The 21,886-nt window shown below is 37.5% G+C and overlaps 1 protein-coding gene across 1 annotated transcript in view; it reads left to right on the forward strand.

The window, feature by feature from the left end:
• The window catches only part of AHR (aryl hydrocarbon receptor), a 56,430-nt gene that overhangs the window by 14,989 nt on the left and 19,555 nt on the right, over positions 1-21,886 (forward strand). The window lies entirely within an intron of this gene.

Consider the following 21,886-nt stretch of genomic DNA (forward strand, 5'->3'; position numbering starts at 1 on the left):
TACCCCTTGTCCTGTCACTACAGTCCCTAATGAAGAGTCCCTCCCCAGCATCCCTATAGGCCCCCTTCAGATACTGGAAGGCTGCTATGAGGTCTCCACGCAGCCTTCTCTTCTCCAGGCTGAACAGCCCCAACTTTCTCAGCCTATCTTCATACAGGAGGTGCTCCAGTCCCCTGATCATCCTCCTGGCCCTTTTCTGCACTTGTTCCAACAGTTTCATGTCCTTTTTATGTTGAGGACACCAGAACTGCACACAATACTCCAAGTGAGGTCTCACAAGAGCAGAGTAGAGGGGCAGGATCACCTCCTTCGACCTGCTGGTCATGCTCCTTTTGATGCAGCCCAGGTTATGGTTGGCTTTCTGAGCTGCGAGCGCACACTGAAGCCGGCTCATGTTAATTTTCTCATCAACCAACACCCCCAAGTCTTTCTCCACAGGGCTGCTCTGAATCTCTTCTTTGCCCAACCTGTAGCTGTGCTGGGATTGCTCTGACCCAGGTGTAGGACCTTGCACTTGTCATGGTTAAACTTCATGAGGTTGGCATCAGACACCTCACAAGCATGTCAAGGTCCCTCTGGATGGCATTCCTTCCCTCCAGGGTATCAACCGAACCAGACAGCTTGGTGTCATCGGCAAACTTGCTGAGGGCGCACTCAATCCCACTGTCCATGTCAGTGACGAAGATGTTGAACAAGACCAGTCCCAAGACTGGTCCCAACACCGATCCCTGAGGGGCACCACTTGTTCCTGGTCTCCAGCTGGACACTGAGCCATTGACCACAACTCTTTGTGTGCGACTATCCAGCCAGTTCTTTATCCACTGAATGGTCCATTCATCAAATTGATGTCTCTCCAATTCAGAGACAATATTCTCTCATTTGCAAGATCAGAGCCTAAAGTATAATTTATCCTATGCTAACCATATATGTGCTCTGGAGACTGACATTTTTACGGTTAGTATGAACTCAAACCCGGAATGGGTAGCAAGGTGAAAAGCTGTGTCAGGAAATACTGCTGCTTCTGTGACACTTTGTATTCCAAATCTTGTAATCTTTGTTAGCATTTTTATTACTATACTGTAGCATCTAAAGATAATGAGATTTTGAGCTTTTTGGTTTTGTTATACAGCCACAGTAACTTTTGATCCCTTCTCCAAATACAGTTTGAGTGGAGAAGTATAATTAGAGGTAGCACCAGGTTTTCAACATCTGTCTTCCATAGGCTTTTGATTCATCCATTTGAATTTGAAAAGTATAGTTTGCTTGATTGTGGCCTTAAAAAATATGTCATGGTAACTGAAGACTTCAGTGTGAATTCACTTTAAAAATGTGTACAAATAATCTGTTAATGCTGCAATAGCTTTTAATGCTCTGTGTGCCTTGATGACTCAGCAGTTTTCCTCCTGTGCTTGTTGATAGGAGAAATGCTCTAGCTTTTCCTGTTCAACTTTATCTGTGTTCTGATAAGGAAATAAGAGTTGCTTGTCTGATTGAGCTCTGTAGCTGTTTACAGTTCTGTTCAGTTATAACTCTGTTTATTTTTCCCAAGTAAACAAAAATATTAACTCTGTTATAACAGTTTCTGTTTCGTACATGCTTTGATAGAGCACTAACTAGTTAAAGAATAAGTGCTTTGGGAATCGTTTTGGAAATCTAGCTAGATAACTAGAACCTCATTCTAGTTACTAGAGCTCGGTTGTTGTAATCAATTAATTTATAATGCCTTTTTAAAGAGAATCTGAAAAAGGTAAAAGAAATAACCAGTTTCTGAAGTGCTTTTCAGAGTTTCAGTTGATGTACTGATAAATGTTCCTGGGAAAAGCCTTTTGGGAGTTCTGCCGCTCAATGCACAATGCCTGTCCGATTTGTATGTTTTAGCAAGGTATTCTATTAATGATAAAGCTTACTATAGGTATTCTAGAAACTTAAATGAAGTAAACTGAAGAATTAGAATAGAGTTATCTGTAACAGCCTAAAGAAAATAGTTTTACTGTTTGCCAGCTGCAAACATTAAAGGGGACATACAAATAGGAATTAGTTGCCATTAGTGATGCATGCTAAACTCTGGTTTTTAGTTGAACAAAGAGATACTCATTTTTTTCCCACTGAATAATTGCCTCTTGAAATTAAGCCTGTGTACCTTTTGAATTGCTCAGTACTGCACACCTTATGCATGGCATCATATAATATCTAATAAGCTGAAAGGCATACATGCTTGCCCCCTGAAGACACATTCTAACTGATTGCATAAAGTAGAAATTTACTATAGCAAGTCCATGAACTGGCTGGTCAACTACTGATTCCCCCATCAAACTGCACTGTCACATCTTCAGTGGTACAATTCCTGTGGGCTAGCATGAGTAGCTAGCTTTTTGTACCAAAGTATTCCGTTTCAGTGAATTTATTTTTTTCCTTTTGGTGTCTAAGTCAGAGAAACAAACTGGAGGATGTCTTTCCTTATTGATTTATTTTTTTTAATTCTATTTTTTTTTTTCATGCCATGTATATATTTTGCATGTTTGGAGGAAAAGATAAGGGTAGCTCCCAGTCCCCTCCTTGTTTGTACCATTTGTTGTTTGGTGTACTTCTATCAAACAATAAGAGATGTGCCTAGAAAAAATGATCCCAGTCTTTCCTTGTCCTTACAACTGCTCTTAATTTTGATTTGATACCATCATGCTTTGCATGGTGCTATATATAGTTTCTTACCAGAGACCAGGCTGTTGATTCAGTCACATTAAAGGATGTTGAAATGTATCTGGCGTCATGCAGCACACTGATACTGAAGGCTTTTGTTAATATGCTTTCTTGACCTATTTAATGGGGAACTGTAGACAGGTGGAACCTAATACATAGTTTTGTGGTTTGTAGCTGATTTTTCAGAAGGACAGCAATGCAAATATGAATTCCTGGTCAGTATGCTAATCAGGTGGCATAAACCTGAGTTTATAAAATGAGTTATTCCTAGTGATGTAGAAGGAAAAAAGATTGCTCCTTCTCTTCATGCACTTTATCAGCATTTGAATGTAGAGCACAGAGCTTATGCTCACCTGCAGGAAAGGTTGGAGCCCCTTGGCTGTAAAAGATTTTTAGGAATGGATCAGCCTGTGTCTTTCTGTCCCTCTTCTGCTTCTCTCAAGCTATATTTGCTGACTGCGGGTCCTCTGCTGGAATGCTTGCAATTACTTCCCTTCAGTGTTAGGAGCGTCAGCTATCCTGAATTCCTTTGTATTTCTTCTGACATGGATGTACACCTCTGAAGTGGCTACCCTTCATTAAGTGAAGAAGTCTTTCCTCAGCTGTTACCCTGTGAGAGTACTAGTCTTATTCATCTGTAGACTATGGGCTCATCAGGCCTAACAAACCTGACTGCCTCTTATGAAGAATGCCTACTTTTGTGGACAATGGGAGAGCAGCTGATATTGTTTCCCTTGACTTTAACAAGATCTTCAGTGTTGACTCTCATTGTTTATGTACCACCAACCTGGTGATTTAGGGTCTTTCCAGAGTATCTCTCCAGTTCTCCCCCAAGCAATCCATTTGTCTTCTCCTCTGTGTAGTACAATTGAGGTCTCACTGTGTTGACCTCAGAGGCAACCTGTTAAGTGCAGGGGGTGACTAGTGGTTTCTGCAAAGAACAAGGAAGGACTAATCTTTCAGACTGAGGACGTGCATGTGGCTTTAACAGGGTGCATCTATGGGCCTTGACAGTGAAATAAGATGGGAATAAGTCCCATATCCCAAGTAGAGGTAATACAGTCTTGGGCTGGAAAGGAAGCAACCTTCCAAAAGCATGTTTGACTCCCTTGCCATGCTTCAGTCATTGCAGAAACTTTTCTGTTAAATTGCTGGAAAGTTTTTCGATTTTGCATAAAAAAACAACTTCATCTGTTTGGTGAAGTCTGTGTGGTTTTTTTTTCTCAATTTAAAGGAGAGATTTCTGTTAGAAAGTGCTTATTCACTAATATCATTAAATAGCAAGGGTTAGACTTGAATGGTCTTGTAAAGGAACCTTCCAAACCTACCTCCATACCCTTTTAATGTAATAGTGGCAAAACTCAATATTGCATTTTAATAGTAGAATACTTAAACTGTCCTGTTGCATACATGGAAGTGATCTCCGGAGAACATCTAGTCCAGCCCCCCCGGTTAATGCATGTTCGGCTAGAACAGGTTGCACAGGATCACGTCAGGCAGGTTTTGAGTATCTCTGTAGAAGAAGACTCCACAACTTCTCTGAGCAGGTTGTTCCAGTGCTTTGTCACCCTCAAAGTAAAGTTTTTTCCTCACATTCAGATGGAACTCCTTGTGTTTCAGTTTGTGCCTGTTATCGCATAGCCTGTCGCTCGGTACCACTGAAAACAGTCTGGCCCATCTTCTTGGCACCCATCCTTAAGATATTTGCATGAACTGATAGGATCCGTCTTGGTTGTCTCTTCTCCATTCTAAAAAGGCCTAGAACTTTCTGTCCTTCATCAGAGGAGAGATGCACCAGTCCCCTTACTATCTTTGTAGCATGCCACTGGACCCTCTCCTTTCCTTTATTGAACTGGGAAGCCCAGAACTGGACACAGTACTCCATATATGGTCTCATGAGGGCAGAGTAGATGGGAAGGATAACCTCTCTTGATCTGCTGGCCACACTCCTCCTAATGCAGCCCGGGATACCATTGGCCTTCTCGGCCCCAAGGGCACATATAGTAGTTTGTCCATCAGGACTCCAAGGTCCTTTTCTACAGAGCTGCTTTCTAGCAGGTCAACCCCTAACCTATACTGGTACCTGAGGCGGCTTCTCTCCAGTGCAGTACCCTACACTTGCCCATGTTGATCCTCATTAGGTTTCTCTCCACCCAGTTTTCCAGCCTATCAAGGTCCCACTGAATGACAGCACAACCTTCTGGTGTTTCAGCCACTCCCCCCAGTTTTGTATCATCAGCAGACTTGCTGAGGGCACACTCTGTCCCTTCATTAAGGTCATTAGTGAACGGGCCTCCAGCTAGACTCTGCAACACCGATCACAACCTTCTGAGCTCTGCCCACAACCTTCTGAGCTTTGCCATTCAGCCAGTTCTCAGTCCACCTCAGTGTCCACTTGTCTAACCCACACCACTTCCCATAAATCTCATTCTACTTGGAAGTAAATAACTTCTTTCTTTTCTGACTTTTCTTCCCTCACCTCAAAATTTAGTAAGCTTTTTTTTTGTCTCTCCTTTTTGTGGCTAAATCAGTGTCACACTAATAGATCTGAAGGTAAGTTGCAATTTACAAGCCTGCTCCTCTTGCTGACTTTTTTTCTGTAGAAGCAAGGAAGAGGTACCCAGACAGGAATTGAATGGGAAGTACCTCAGAAGAAATGTGGGTGTGCCAGGATATGATTTTGGTGATTCAGCAGGTGACTGTCATCTCTGTGATAGTTGTGGAGCAAGAGTTCATTGCTTCTGTCGTGAAACCACAAAGCAGTATACGGTTTGGTATGTGGTTGATTAAGCTTCAAAGCTCAAGTGAGAGTTGGCAAATTTTAACAACTGCGTGCTTCCTGATATTTACTTTTCTGTTTTAAAGTAAATGATAAAAGCGAAAGTGAAGTTATATTCCCTATGTTTATTTTTTTTGCCTTTAAAAAAACAAAACAAAACGAGAAAACCCAAAAAGAACCACAAAGCCAAACAAACAACTGAACTGAAATTCTGGCATTAGGTGACTAGGTACAACTGGCTAGCTGTAAAAGCACTGCATGCTAATTGCTCTCCTGAATTTCTGATTGCTTTTTCTCAACTCCAGGCTCTACTTTAAGTTGAGGAGAACTACCGCTGATGTATTAGAAGCTAAGAAATTCCCAGACAGCATATAGAAACCATTGACCCTTTAGGACAAAAACGTTGTTTAGTTTATTGATAGTTTATTCCTGGTGCTACACTTCATGGTCCTGTAACCTTCTGCCTACTTCTTGCTCTCACAAATGGCTGCTTGCCTTTCAACTTCCATATCTTCATATCTGTAACAGGAGATCTATTTGTTTATTTTAATTTTTTTATGGTCTTAAGAGAAACACCAGTCTGCTTCAACAAACAGTTCAGGGCTTGCTGAACTGCATTTTGGGAATGGGTCAAAGGAGAGTATCTTGTGGAAGTTGAGGAAAATATCATGCACAATCTGTTTAAACTTAAATTACTTAGGTTATGTGAATGTTTTAAAACAGGTTTTTATATCTTTATTGTATATATGTTAGACAAATCTAGTAAAAGCTAATGTCTTAATTCTGTAAAGTGCTTTTAAACTTGGTAAGCATGTTTCTTCAATGTCGTAAGTTCAGCCATGTTTAAGAATGTGATAGCTACTGTTAATGCTTTTAAAAGAAACTGACTCTGGGTATGATATTGTAAGGAAAAGAATTCGGTTACTCTGCAACTTGCATTTTTGCAAAGCATTTTACTCTATGCATGCCAGGAACCTTTTTTGTATAAGCCAGTAGTGTTGATTAACATCATCTGCCCTGTAACTAACTTCATAAACTATCCCTCTTCTGATGTCTCACATGGAGAACAAGAATATTATGCAAGATACTGAAAATGGAATTAATTTTACAGGTGTGGAAAGATAGTCCTAGTTCATTACTTTGGGTCCTAATTTTTCTGTAGTTGCTAGTATTACTACTGTTTGGTAACAGTAGGCTTTATAGCCAGTAGTAGCTGTGACTTCAGGAGTGACCTTTAGCCAACAGTTTGTAGATTTGTCAGTGTGGGAGGAGAAGACAGACAGAGTTCGGGCATTAAACCACTGATGCGCATGCTAGTTTTCCATTTTAGTTGGTCTAGCACTAGAATGTTTTGGAATTTTTTACATACAATATTTGTAGCACCTCAAAGGTCAAGTGATCTCTGTTAGCAAATTTTTGAGGATAAACTCCTGATGTTAGGAGATTTGTATATTTGAGTTCAACTGGGAAGATTTTAGCAGTCAACAGTCTTTCCAGTTGCATTTAGTCAGATTGTATATTTTGAAAACATTTTAAAACCATCACTTAAATATTTAAGTCACTTCAGAATTGAAGAGCAAAATAGGCATTTGCTTTTCTCAAACCATAGCAGAAGAAAAGATTACCAGGCAATCAGTTCATGCTAAGCTATGGTGTTTCTGTGATACATGAGTGATACAAAAGAAAGATTGGGAAAATGTTAAAAAAAAGTATGAGTAGCTGACTGCCTGCACTTTTAAGTACTGTGTTGTGCGACCTGGTTTCATTCTCGGACATGATTTCTGCTTGCTTAATTGAAATAGCTTGCAGGAGTGGGAATAGGGAATAGGTTTTAAAAAAAAATAAATCTTGTTTTGCTCTGCAGGCCAAATAAAGGTGAACTTTTATAAACAATAAAAGGCCTTGATTGTAAAGAAAAATATTTGTGATAGTGGGCCAGTGTGTTCAAGCAGATCATCCTTCACCAAATGGACCTGAGTTGCTGGTTCATAAAATGTGATCTGGGGTATGTTTATTTTGTCCCATATGTAACTTACTTTATGATCTTTTGGAAAGGATTTGTCTGATTAAGGAACATAAATGGAAATGAACAAGGAGGGAAGGTGATATGAGATGGAAGGGGGTAGAGTCAAATAATGCACTGTTGGATGGTTATAAGTGTTCAGAAAACAATTCTTCTTTAAACTTCTCAGAGAAAACAGGCTTTGCAAAATCTTTAGTGCCGTTCAAAGTTGTGTGCTACTTGAAACTTAATTGGATCTTATCTGTGGAAAATCATATGGGAAAAGATGTGTCTTCCTTTGGATTTGGTAATGGCCCCTAAGCCTACAGTTGCTCTTTTTTGTAAAGTGAGTCACATTCCTTTCTGGATGAAAATAAAACATGACAATTTACACTGTATATAAATATTTTCATACTTGAGGTATCTTTCAAGTATTCTGAAGATTCCTTGGCTGCATGAGCCAACACCCATACCCACATCCGTATTAAAGTAAATGTCAAATTAGACCCATATTAAATTAAATGGAAAGTACAAGAGACTTTTGGAGAAATTGCCTTAATTTATCTCCTTCCCCCCCCACCTTTCGCATTAGCAAGCTACAGCAGTGAGAACATGTCATTACAAGATTCTTCCTTTCTGTTCACCTTCTCTGATGGAAGAGCCCAGTAGGTGCTATTAGGATCCTTCTTAGCATCAAGAATTCAAACTCCATGTTTGAGGGAAATGCAAATCATACCATTAAATGCACATAGGCATACTTCCAACCTATAGATGTGTTGTAGGTTCTCTGGGAAGATACAGTCAAGATTATTGCTTTCACTGTTAGCCCCATGACACATGAGGATTTCATCTCCCTTAATTAGAAACTTAATGTTTAACAGAGGGTGTAGCTCATCTGGCAGCATCTGTGAGATCTGGGAAATAGATTTATATTTTTGTTTGGGATTTTATCATTAAAATAAGTAGGATTTTATCATTAAAATAAGCAGGAACCAAAGCACTAAAACATGTCACTAAATGCTACTTTTTATCAAAAATGTTAACCTAGGAAATAAAAAAAAAAATCTATATTATGGGATACTTACTATATTTATATATATACCTGCCACAAACTGAACCCTCTTCCCCGCAAGACATTGATAATAGCTCAAGACATTGATAAAAGCCTTAATGTGTTTACACTTAAATTATAATTTTGTCATTTCTGGTAACTCGAAAATGAGTCTCAACCTGGTAAATTGCTAGCTGATACAGTAAGTCTGAATATAACGTTGCTGCAGGATCACCTTTTCCATGTACTTCTCTGAAAATGTTGCTATCTCCTTTCTGAATATAATAACAGGCTCACATTGAATATGAGAGTAATTATCACCCCACTTAAAGGCTCTATGTAAGGAAATCACATGCATATGATAAATGGACCTAAGAGGTGGAAATAATAATTTTATAAAGGCTTATTTTTGTATTTTTTTCATGCCATGCAAAGGTAAATGTTGTAATCAGCTGTGATACTCAAATTTGATTTTTAGTTTTGAAGGAAGGCTGAATTGTTTATAGCAGAAGATTTTGCTGTTTTGTTTGCAGAGTAATTTCCTTCTGGAGAACAGGTTGGATGTCGAGTATTTTGTAACTTCAATTTATTCTGCAAAGCTGGCAGCTATATATTTATGTTTGCATACTGCTAAATGTTTGGAATGAAACAGTAGATATTTTTGGCACTGGGATCTAAGGATGGAAATGCCATTTGCTACATAAAAGCAGAAAGTTGTGAATTACTACAGTACTAACTAGACTAAACACCCATAGTTCCTTTCTTAAGAAATACATTACTGAACTCCATCAAAATTATTTCCCAGTTCTGTCTGAGGAGACAGGCAAGTATTAATGGTTTTCACAATCCTCCAGACATGAAGAGCAGTAAAACAAATCTCTTACTATAGACAATTTTTTTAATTTTTTTTTTCAAGTGCTTCTTTCATTGCTAAAGCTAGAAGTAGGCTAGGAAAGTTCATAGCAATACGATAACTTTGTCTGCCCTAGAAAGCCAGGCTGTCCTCAAGAAGGAATGCCTGGCAATTTTGTCAGTCGTTTATGAGATTGAACAAAATCGGATCCATCTCAGAGGTTCTGGATATGCTTTGTGCAAAACAGGTCATGTCTATCTGACCTGCTATTTTTGCTTTCTAAAGGTTGGTACCTTCCTCTGTTTACAGATTAGTATAGTCATCACCAGTAATTTGCCACTTTAATTCCCTTTTGCACTTGAACCTTGTGTTTAAACATACCTGAGAAACCAGTCAGAAGTTATGCTTTTAGCAGGGTGATTTTTATTTCCTTTTTTTTTTTCTGCCTAGTAGTTCAGTACACATACGTACTGTCTCCAGTTTTGTGGTACATGATCATTTAACTTTTCCTAAATTGATAAAATAACTTAAGTCACCAACTTTTCCAGCAGTTTTGCACAGCCTGCTTGCTTTGAGTATGTTTGGGTCAGGAAATGTTGATGCCTCACATTAGCAGTTGAGCTCTGCAGCAATGTCTGAAGCTGAGTGGCTGTGAATGTTGAGTTGCAGTGGCCATCTACTCACTGTATTAAGGAAGTGCTGTTGGCTTTGTTTTGCATGAGCACTGTATGCTGTGAACTGTCTTAGCTTAAAGGCAAATATGTCTGCTGCTAAAGCTACCCAAGCGGTAGAGTTAGCAGTGTCCACTTTCAGGGTAGGAAAGCAAGCTGGGAGTAGTTTTTTGATGGCTGTCCTATCTTCACAAATAAAACCATTTAATTCTTTGAACTGTTGTGTTTGTTTCTATCTTATTATTTGTGGTTTGCTATAAGAATGAGGATCATTCAACTCTATACTCATATGGAATGCAGACATCTGAAACTGAACAGCAGAATTAATAAACTGTGTCCAAAATTTGTTAGTTTGTAAGTGCTATCAAACTCTTCTTAGAAGTTTTCATCTCTGGAAAATTAAAACATTTTTCTGTCTCTTTTTATAAACTTATGGTGATGTATTTATTAAATATGTAGGTAAAAATAATTGCTTAAATTAGGATTGGCAACTTTTTTCCCAGAATTGGTGACATTCAAGGCACTAAGGGAGATGCATATAGATTTTTGCCAAAAATTCTCATTTTCTGTTCCTTCTGTACTGTAAGGTCAGGATCCAGAATCCTGTTTACCGGAATCCATTGGTACTCATTTCTACAAAACACTTCATAGGAACATCATATCTGAAACAAAAAAACCAAAACATTATGATCAGAATATGATACAGTTTACAACCACTAATAAAAACAGTCTTCATGAGTTCAGAATCCTCCTGCACAAGGGCCTCCTGGGAAGAGCTTTGTGTCATCTTGTCTCTGTGTTTCCTTCACGAGCATATTAAAGCTAATAATAGTTTCTGTTTTATCAAAACTAATCTTTAATTAGATGGAGTAATTTTAGAACTGAAGCAAATGTCTCAGATTACAAATATGGGAGTAAAACTTAGTTTCTGTTAGAAGATGAAACAGATGAATAGTTGCAACTATGCTGGATTGTTTTATATAAACATATCTTGTCATTAATCGCAGTTGTCAAAGGAATGTATTTATAAATGTTGTGTTTAATAATTCACAAGGCCTAGTGAAGCAGGTGGAGCTAATTGAGTGAAATTGCCAATAGATTATTTCCAAGTATTTTTGCATGATTTTCTTTCATGTTTTAAACTGTTAAGCTAAGTGCATATATTTCTGGAATTGGGCGAGTTATTTTCCTGGTGAACGTAGTGAACACGGATAATATAAATCTTTTTACTTAAGAATCAATTGTGCAAAGACAATTTGACACACATCTGGGGGAGGAACTGCGCAACTACCAGAAGTGCTTTTGCTTTTCTTCCTGGCTAAATCCCAGATACTCTAAGCATATGGAATAATTTAGCAGAAAATACATAATTATCAAATAGATCTGTCTTTGCCACCTTGAACATTATTTTTTGTGGCAGAGTAAATGAAACCTCCTGTTTAGATTTTATTTCATTTGATCTTTGGCTGTATTGGCAGAATTTTTTTTTTATTTTTTATTTTTAAAGACAAATGGCACCATTAAAATATGCATTGATTTGTGCTTACTTTAATAGGAATCTGAATATACCCGATAAAGGCATGGTACAAACTTCTAACTGAAATTTTGAGGCAAAGAAACCAAAGTACATTTATCTTGGTAAGAACCTGAACAATCTATGTAACTGTAAAAACAAGCTTAATATCATGCAGGTGTTCACAAGCAAATGTATGCACATTATTACATTCATTGTAAATAAAGCTGCCATCAGATTTTGGCCCTAAGCTTGCTTCTGACTTTCTTTTCTATGTGGAGGCCAAAATCAGTGAATGCCAATTCTCCATTACAGTGTCCATTCTGTGAGCAGATACCCTTACCAGTGTTGTAGCTTTGTATATAAAAATGACTTGCAGCCTAAGAAACCTGCTGTCAGGATGAATTCAGTATGCTCCCTATTAAATGATTTAGCTTAATTAAATTGATTGAAAGTTCTTTCAGAACTGGGTTTTTCTGGACTAGGCTATGCATTTCACATGAAGCAGACATCCCACAGAAGAGCAGAATGGCTCATTCAGCAGTGACTGGATCAAGGTCTGATCTTGGCCTTTGTGGCCTGGACGGGAATCTGTTTTCTAATTGTAACTTTCAGGCTTGGGAAACTTCTATCATGAAAAAAAACCCCAAAAACCAAAAACCCTCAACAGGAAGAATAGGTATTATTTGTACCCTCAGCTTTAAGACTTCCTTAAGACTGAAGTGGAAGAAAGGATTTGGAACCACCTGTAAGCAGAGGGGGGAGTGAAACATGAATTTAGCATACCTTGGTACTGTGAAAATGGGATATGTAACTTTCTCCAGGCATACAAAAGAAATCATTGGCCACCAGCTGGATTTATGCCATATGGAGGACAGTCAGGAGAACACCTAGTTTCTGAATCATGCTTGAGGTCAGGGTGAAGCAGGTACCAAGCCGTTCTTCCCCATCTAGAGAGGGAGGTATAGCAGCTATACATGTTGGGGCTTATAGTGAAACTTAGGAAACTGAAGTACACATGGTATTTAGACTGTGAGGTTTCTAAATAGTTTATTTGGTATATGAACCACAAATTTTATGTATCAAGTCTGTTGTATGGAACTGACCTTCTGGAGTTGTACGGTACTCTTGCATATAGCCATATCAATCTCTCTTACAATTGTCCATGTAAAAACAGTATTTCCCATTATGTAAGTGTTTTCAGAAGTCTGGGAGCGCCAGAGAGCAGATGTTCAAACCACCTCCTAGAATGTTAAGAATATTTTCTACTTTGGTAAATCCAGTTACAAAATATCAATGACAAGTATTTTCATACAGTTGCAGTTGTTTTTTGTATTGGCTTTTCTGGTGGGACTCAAATACAGTGGTGGGGAGGACTGTTCATTAAGTTGGACTACTTGTCTTTTGTTTATTCCTTCTGAAAATTTTGTAGTCTCCTGAAAGAGTCTTGGAAATAGAATTGGATAGTGCTTTCTCATAATGCATAGTTAATTTATCAAATTCAGTTTAAAACAATGGAGATTCTTTAGAAGGTCGTGGTTTGTAGAATCTAGTTAGGGTATTACACATATCATTAGAACATGTGCAGAGGAGGCCCAGAGAGTGTGTATCACAGATGAGACTGAGTTTGTCCGGCTTAGTGTGGCAAAATAAAGGCTAGGGGTTATGATTGAATTCTATGGATATACCAAGTAGGGTAACACTGAGAAGGGAGAAGAGCTGTTGAGGTTAATGGGCAGCATTATCACAGGAGGGCAAAGGAATAAATTGGATGAGATAAAATGTGCACGGAAGAGTTGAAGGTGCCTAGTGGCAAAGTAAGTCTTACTAGGATTTCAGAAAAAAAAAAAAAGGAGGAGGGACTTAAGTATTCTTAAGTTTTAGCTTGCTGTTTTCTTTGATGTCGCAGCAGTTACCGACTGAAAATGTTGCTTTGTTTCATTTGAGATATTGCACCTTCCAGCTCTAGCTTTTTACTGGCATTTCAGCCGCAGTGAAGGTTGAATGTGCTTCAAAAACATTTCAAGAGGAAGTGGCACTTACGTGCACCCTTTCAATTGTCAAAGCTTCTTTAGAAATAAGAATACATGGAATTCCCAAACAAGAAAGGAATGTGTGTGAAATGAAGAGTCAGTGAAATAGGCTGTTCTTTCTGCACATCTGGCAAAATCCCATATTTTCTGGAAAACTATGGAAAAAGTTATGTGAAAACAGATGGAAATCCCTTTTAAAGTGTGGCATAGAATTGTCAACTCCAGAGATAAAAGATAATTCAGCAACACATCATGGACACCATATCAGCTCCATGGCCAAGTAGTATCACAGCTGTAGAAAGGTCCCTTGTGCTGTCAGATTCTCAGAATAGGTTGTATTTCTAAGTAGTTTGAAAGCAAACACACACCCACACACCCACCCACCACACACCCCTCCCCAGTACAAACAAGAAAACCAAAAAAACCCAAAAGCTTCAAAATCCCCCAATCTCTCCCCTTCCTAATCATGAAAAACTCAGTAAGTTCACACAAGTCAGTTCTTTTAAGGCATGTCACTGCAGCAAGAAACTGAAAACTTGTGGCATCCGAGGTGCTATTGCTCGTCTTTAGTTTTTGTGTGGTTGTCCTCCAAGGCAATTTTCTAAGGCAGGAGCTTGCTTTGTTTATGTGTGTCCTGGGTTAAGCAGTAGCAGTCATTTTTCTCCTTCTTAGTAGCTGGCAGTGCTGTGTTTTTGACTTTCAGACTGGGAACAGCACTGATAACACCAATGTTGTCAGTTGTTGCTCAGTAATGTTTACTTTGACCAAGGACTTTCTGAGTCTCATGCTCTGCCAGGGAGGAGGGGAAGCCAGGAGGAAGTAGAGACAGGACACCTGACTCAAAATAACCAAAGAGGTATTCCATACCACAGCATGTCATGCCCAGTATATGAACTAGGGGCAGTTACCCGGAAGGGCTAGATCAGTGCTCGAGTCAGGCTGGGTATCAGTCGGTGGGTAGTGAGTGGTTGTATTCTCTTCCGTGTTATTTCCCTTATCATTATTATTATTGGTGGCAGCAGTAGTGGTTTTGTGTTATACTTTAGTTACTGGACTGCTCTTATCTCAACCTGTGGGAGTTACATTCTTTTGATTCTCCTCCCCATCCATCCTGGAGCGGGGGACGAAGGGGGGCAGTGAGCGAGTGGCTGTGTGGTTCTGAGTTGCCGGCTGGGCTTAAACCACAACAATGTCTATCAAAGGATCAGTTAAGGGGTGATGCTTTCTGAATACTGTTTAGGTATTTGTCTTGATTTTTGGGCAGCTTATTAACAGTAGAAAGTCTTTCTCATTTTTTGGATATGTAGTTCTGCCGTCTTAAAATGCTGCCATGACTGAAGCTGTGGGGAAAGACACCTGTCAATTTTGGAGACTTGCAGTTAAAACATCATTCTTTTAGGATATTTAACCATGAAGTTAGTGGTTTTTCTCCAAAAATAACAATGGAAACCCAGTGTCTTGTCCAAATTCTGGCTTAGGAAATTGCTATACATTTAGTGTGTCACAAATAAACTCATTAGGTAAGACCTAATTCCTTGTCCTGGTTACCTGCTGTTACCTGTTCAGCTTTCTATAGAAGAACGAGGTTAAGGTTCCTTTCTTGTAAGAGGCTTTCTGCTGTATAAAAATCATACCAGGGAGAGCAGGAGCTTTTTCACAGAGGCTTTCCCATATTACAGGTGCTAGAAAGAAGGAGTTTATGGTTTTCTTCTTCCTGTTTAGTATTTGCCCATGTAGTAACACACTTAGCAGAACAATGCCTTATCAGTACAACAAACTATTAAAATACATCTCCTAGTTTCATTATAAAGTAGTTCTGCTATTGAAGTTGTGGTTCAGTAAATGCACAACTTTCAGTGCTATAAACTGGCAAAGTAGCTGAATTTTTCATTTCACCTTATGAAACTTTAAGGCATTTTAAAGTTGCCGATATGCCTTTGTGTTATTTTTTTCCTATAGATATGCCATTTAATAATTATTTAAATGACAAAATTGACAAATCTGTATTAAAATTATCTTCAGTAGAATATACATATTCAAATGCACACTCTGTTCAAGCGTAACATATCAACACAGGACTAAAGGGGAAGTAAGATATTAGTAAAGTGGTTTATCAACATAGGTGTCCAGAAGGGCTCCAAAACTATTTGAAAGGGATTTTTCCTGCTTTTTTTTTGTTAACATCAGTTAATTTTATAAGCAGAAAAATTAGATTCTCTCTTCCCACCCCGCCCCCCCCGTATAACAGTAAACTCATTCAGTGTTTCATAAATATGAAATCACAGATGTGATCTAGAAATGTGACTTCTGGAAAATTCATGACTCCCTTGGAGTCTTGGCCAGTGAGATTTGATTGAAGTTTAGGTAGAAAAAAGGTGATACTCTTGCCAAGTTTTTTTTATCCCTCTTATGATTTGTAACTCAACATTGGAAACGTATCCTTGCCGTAGACCTGGAAACCAAGTAGCACTGGTCTGCACTCAGATGCATGTCAGTTTTGAAAGGGCAAGCAACAGACTTCCTTATGCCAAAAATAGCTTTTGTGCTAAATTCTGTAAGAATAGGATTTGATCACAGATAAATGGAAAACGTGGGGTAAACTTAAGGTCATTTTAATACTAGATGGGTTTTCTTTGGTGAATCCAAAATATCACACATTGAAAAAGCTGTGACACTTGGCATTAAGAAAAGTGTTGTGTACGGTTTTTATTCCTCATGTATATTTGTTTTATGTTGATTGAAGCGAATAGTTTAGACTTCATCAGCAGTTCAAGTAAGGTGTACCACTTACGTGCTTTTCTGTAGTTGAGTATAAAATATGAATGAAAACATGTCTGAAGTGTAAGTACGTACAGTGGTCCCTGGGGAAGTTCTGGAGCTGTACCTTGAGTAATTTCAGTCAGATGCTGACAAAATACTTACTAGCTTATTTTTGGTTTGTGAGTCTGTTTTCATCCACAGTCTGTGAAATGTTCAAGTATGTTTCTTAATAGAACCTTAATATAAGAAGTTCTTTATCTTGATTTATATCTTTAGTCTAGCAAACACACATGGCTTTATTGTAGTTGCATTTGTGGCAAACCTTAAAGTTCCCTGATAGTTTCTATAGAAATCTTTTGTATTAAAGCAGTTTTAACCTTCAGAATCATCCACTTCTAGAGATGAAAATTTCATTATTCTGTTTTCTTTCTAGCCTAAGCATTTTGGGGCAAATCCTACATTTTTTCCTACACTAAGGAAATCTTGTATACTTGAAAATCCTCACACCTGGGTGGGCTTGAGCTCTCTCTGCTATGTTTGTATAGAAGCATGAGGTTGCATTTTACTTAGATAGAATTTGGGTTAAATGAGAAAGTACTAGATGCCTGGAAATGCACAAAATCTGCATTGCAAAGGAAATGATGCCTGGAAATTCTTGACTTCTAGAGATTTGTACACATCAGATGATGATCAGCATCTGTACAGCAGCTAAATTATTGACTCTCAAAAGCCCAGGAAATTGCCAGAACCTGACTACTTACATTTTTTTACCCTTGTTCTCCTTTCCTTTTTTAATTCCCTCTGCCGAATCTCTCATTTTAAAACATACTCTGGTAAAAGTGTTATTCCCCTTTTCCCCCTCAGTCTCTTTTTTTTTTCCTTTTTTTTTTTCTTCTTCACCAGCCATAACCTACTAATATTTTGTTGCAAGTATTCATAGTGGTATGGTTTATCCTCTTGTGATAGCTGCTTTATGGTGTTTTCTCTCTCTTGAACCTTGAATAATTTCTTTGATGTCAAATCAAGACCTCAAAGAATCACTACCAGTCTCCCATGGCGCATAGGTTCTTTCAGCTGCTTTTCCTAAATATATAGATATGTTTATGTCTCCGCGTTAGCTGAAAATATGCACATGAATTAAAACAGTGTTCTCTGAGTTTGAACGTTGCTTTTTACTAATTTTTTTAACCTGTGTTCTGCTTTTGTTCTGGAAATATCAAAACATAGGCAGCTCCTGCATGCGTTTTATTGGTATTTTTCTGCTTTAAAAGTAAAATATATTCTTTGAAAGCAATTCCAGTATTGTCATAAATTGGCACATTGTCATTCGCATGCTTAAGAGAAAAAAGGTATCCCAAATGTACAATTTCACCCGTATTTTGCTTATGTTTACAAAATCCAGTTGACTTCCATGACTAGTTTTGTAAATTGTTTTCTGCATATAGTGCTTTAGACTATATCAGAATAGTGAGGCATTTTTAAAATAATGTGTTTATGCTTTTTTTTTTGTTAGTAATGGAAAATACATGTTGTTGTGCCTCCATCCATTCACAGTTTACTGTAATTTACAAGCTGTATTGTAAGTTGTATTATAGCTTACAATGAAGACTACCCTTGAATTATTTCAGACATGTAAGAAAAAAAAGATTGGTGCATATCACAAGTTCTCGGTGTAACTGTTAATAGTTGGCAGAATAATTGGAAGACAAGATAGTGCAATTAGAAAATGGAAATATGGAACTCTTCAGTATTGATAACTTCTCAATATTAAAACCAGGATATGTCTACCATACATTGCTTTTTCCAATACTTTAGTGTAAATACTTGCTCACCTTTTAGTAGGATATAAATATACAATATAAAGCTATCTTGAACATTATTCATAATTCATAAATTAAGGGAAAGGAAATGCAAAACTTAAGTCTCCATATGCAGCGTTTTCCATGTACATGCAGCCTACACAGAAGTCAGTCTTGCCTCTTTGTGTAACGTAACTAAAACGTTACAGTTACAATAATTCAGAATTGCATTTAATTTCTCCTGTATCTCTAAGTATGGAGCAATCCTTTGCATATTTATTAATGAAACGTACAGTTTATGCTATCTAGTAGAAGTGTAACTATTTACAAAGTATGAAATCAATGCATGTTTTATCTTTCAAAAAAAATCATTAATTGCATTTTTTTTCTTTGTGTTATTAACTTTCATAAGCATTTTTCCCTTTACAGCATGGGTGATAACAGGTGCCGAATTTTTCATATCATCTTAAGTAATGGAGGTAGCTAAGCTTGCGTCTAGGTACATGGATATATGTAATTTTTTCTCCTACTTCAGATGGATCCTTTGCCAGTATAAACAGTTTAGTGTGTATTCGTGATTTAGACAAGAGCTTTCTATCAAACTCAGTTTTCTCAGTAGTGCCTTTTTTGTCTAGTTTTGCGTTGTGATCATGTTGAAGGTTAGCATTTGCTGCTGAAGTAAGACCACCCCCCTCATCAGAACTGTTGTTTTTTACAGTAATCTAGAACAGACTAGTTGAATTCATAATTCTGCTGAAAAGGTTATGAAACAGTCTACATTGGCTCTGACTGCAAACTTTGACCTGCTTGGCTGAACTGTGGGAACTGTGCCAAAATTTGATAGAAAGCAGTTCTGGGAAGCTCTTTAAGATTAAATTCCAGGACTGCATGGCTGATGTGCTAACGATATACTTGTGATATTAGGCAAGTGTTACTTCAACACAGTTTTAGGCTTTAACAGATCATTTACCTAAAAGTAAAAATCATCTCCAGCCTGTTTTAAGTAATTTGTTGCATCTGAATATGATTTTAAAGGGCCCAGTTAAAATTTTATATCTTGATAGTTGTTTCTCTACAACTCTGTTGGGTCAGCTACCCTGGGTCCTCAAAAACTTTCTGCTATGCTTTTTCTTTGGGAAAGAAAAGGTAGGAAAGAGAAAAGGTTCTAACTGCAGAGTATCTTGTATGATTTCAGAGACGCTTTTCAGACAGCAGTCACTGAATCAGTCTGTATTCAGCACTCTTTTAACATGTGACTGGTTTAGGTGAATATTGAGGTGGAAAGTCTGTTTAATCATACATTTCTTCACTCCTTTCATAATAATAATAAGCATTTGGTGTGGGAATGATTAGGTTTCATTGGAGAATAATCTCTCCAGACTCCTCAGCTGAGTACCAGCATATGTGGTTTATTTCCTTCATTTATGTCAGAAAAAAATCTTTATTCATTCAACACAGAAAAAAATACCTTTATTTCTTTTCATATTTATTTTGTTCTTTCTGATGCTTTGCAAAAATGCACTTTTCTTCAGATTAAATAGTGTCTAGATTTGAGAAAAACAGTATAATAGAACTTGATTTGGCTGAGTTGAGTACTGCCGGTGTCCTGATACACTCTCCTAGTGATCTTAATCTCTTGTATGGGCCAGACAACTGACTGTTGCACGATACAGTAGTCACATGCAGGTTAAAGTCATTTTTATTAGATTTCATTTTTACTGATACTCCTTTTGAATACTTTTACAAGTAATGCAGGTGTGTCACTTCTTTCATGGTAAGGGGTACTGGAACGGTTTTTGTATGCCTCTGTATTACTTTAAGAAGTTTAACTGCCAATAATATTTTCTTGAAGTGATAGTAAAGTTGGCAACTTGAGTTTTTGTGTGTTAAAGTAAGATTCTGTATAAATGCTCATCAGAAAGTTGGCTGGATAGATGCTGATGTATACCTTATGCTGAATTCTGTGTGTCTCCAGTTACTTTATTAACTGCAACAATTAATACAGGTAGTGCCCTTTCAGGTATGTCAGTGAATGAAATTAAATGAAAGATGGCATTTGGCAGTAGGTAGAACTCAATTGCTTGGATTCTGGAATTCTGTTCCAGACCTGAAATAGTTCTATGTCAGACTTTTTTTTTTTCCCCAGACAATACTGTTAGTCTGTTAAAATACACTACAACTCTGTACAAATCTCTTATCACCTGAATGTAACAGTTAGAACTAGAGATTAGAAGCTGGTAAACACTGTTACTGTTACCTGATTTGTCTTTTTAGGTACAGTGTAAAACTGACTATCTTTCATATTTGCTGTTTTGAGTGCTAAAACATTTCACAACTGTAAAACAAATGTACCAGAAACTATAATGTTGTTCTGTGTCTAAAAAAAAAATGTTAAAGGTCACCGTCTAGTTCTGTTGTCTTTGGGATTTAGCTTTTACTTCAAACCAGGAAAGTCTGAGCAATGGAAATGATACTTGTTGCTGGACATAAAATTAAGAGACAGTCATTGACCTACTTGGAAAGCTACTGTTTACAGCCTCGCCCTCTTGCTAAAATTGTGTAGCAGATTTTTAACAGGTGTAAACAACTTTTCTTTAATTTTGTTACCCTAAAGTTACGAGTGGGAGATCCTGAGAGGTAAATTCTTTGTTTTTCATGTGTTTCAGCATATGCATGTAGATTTTTTTTCTGTTTACTCTGTGGGAGCATTCGTGTTTTAATTTCCTGTGGCTGAAAATTAAAAGGGGATAGGCTGAAGTGAGTTGTACTTAATTCAGGATTCAAAGATTATAAAGCAGTGAACTACTGGAATTACTTTGTCTGACTAAATAACGTAGACTCTGAGAAGTATGAGAATACATAGCTGATTTTAAACTAGGTGATGTTCACTGTAATATTACCTTTGGATGAGTAGTGCTTTTTAGTTTTAATTCTTCTTATCATCTATTACTGTATCTTTAGCTAATATTTCTGAGGCCACAGCATTGTGTGTTGTGACTAAGTCTGTTCAGAATTATTACTTTACAAGATAACCCTCCCATTGTCTTGTCCCAAGGCCACTTGTTGGGATCTGGCAGCCTTCAATTTGACTATATCAAACCACACATTGAAAGTTTTCATCCAGGTATCTGGGGTTGCTCAGTGTCAGGGACCTATGTTGTTTCTGTTTGTTACTCTCGTAGTATATTTGTCAACCTAAAATCCTCCTAGCGTTTTTTTTTTTTTTATAATGTTTGCTTGCAGTATATTAATAAAGAAGTTTAGTTACATGGGGGTGAGGGGACTTCAAGGGGACTTAGTGAATGTTCTAGATATCCTTCGAAATTAATGCTTAGGAAAAATATATTGCTCCATCTTCCACTCACTTGAATTTCAAATGAATTTGCAGTTGCAATTCTGTGTGGCCCGTTGCAGGTCTTTTTGACTCTATGGTAGGAAGAAGTGCATTAAGGTTTTAATTTCAAAGCAAACCTTTGGATAAATTCCTGACTGATTAATCAGTTAAGGTGGTTTTAGAATATATTTTTCCTCTGCGGTGCCTTTATGGGATATCTTAATGAAAACTGTCTGGCTTGAAAGTTGTTAGCTGCGGTGATAGCTTGAAAAAAACCTGAAAGGAATAATTTATCTTTCAGTTAATGTACATACTGTAAATTATCATTTACCTTAGTTAAAAAGCGAGCAAACAGTTCTTCAGGGTACTTGACTAGAGTTCTGAGCAGCTAAAA

This window comes from Pezoporus wallicus, unplaced genomic scaffold (assembly GCF_028554395.1).
Source record: "Pezoporus wallicus isolate ANWC-B61680 ecotype Strahan unplaced genomic scaffold, APGP_CSIRO_Pwel_v1 contig_5879, whole genome shotgun sequence".
NCBI classification, from domain to species: domain Eukaryota; kingdom Metazoa; phylum Chordata; class Aves; order Psittaciformes; family Psittacidae; genus Pezoporus; species Pezoporus wallicus.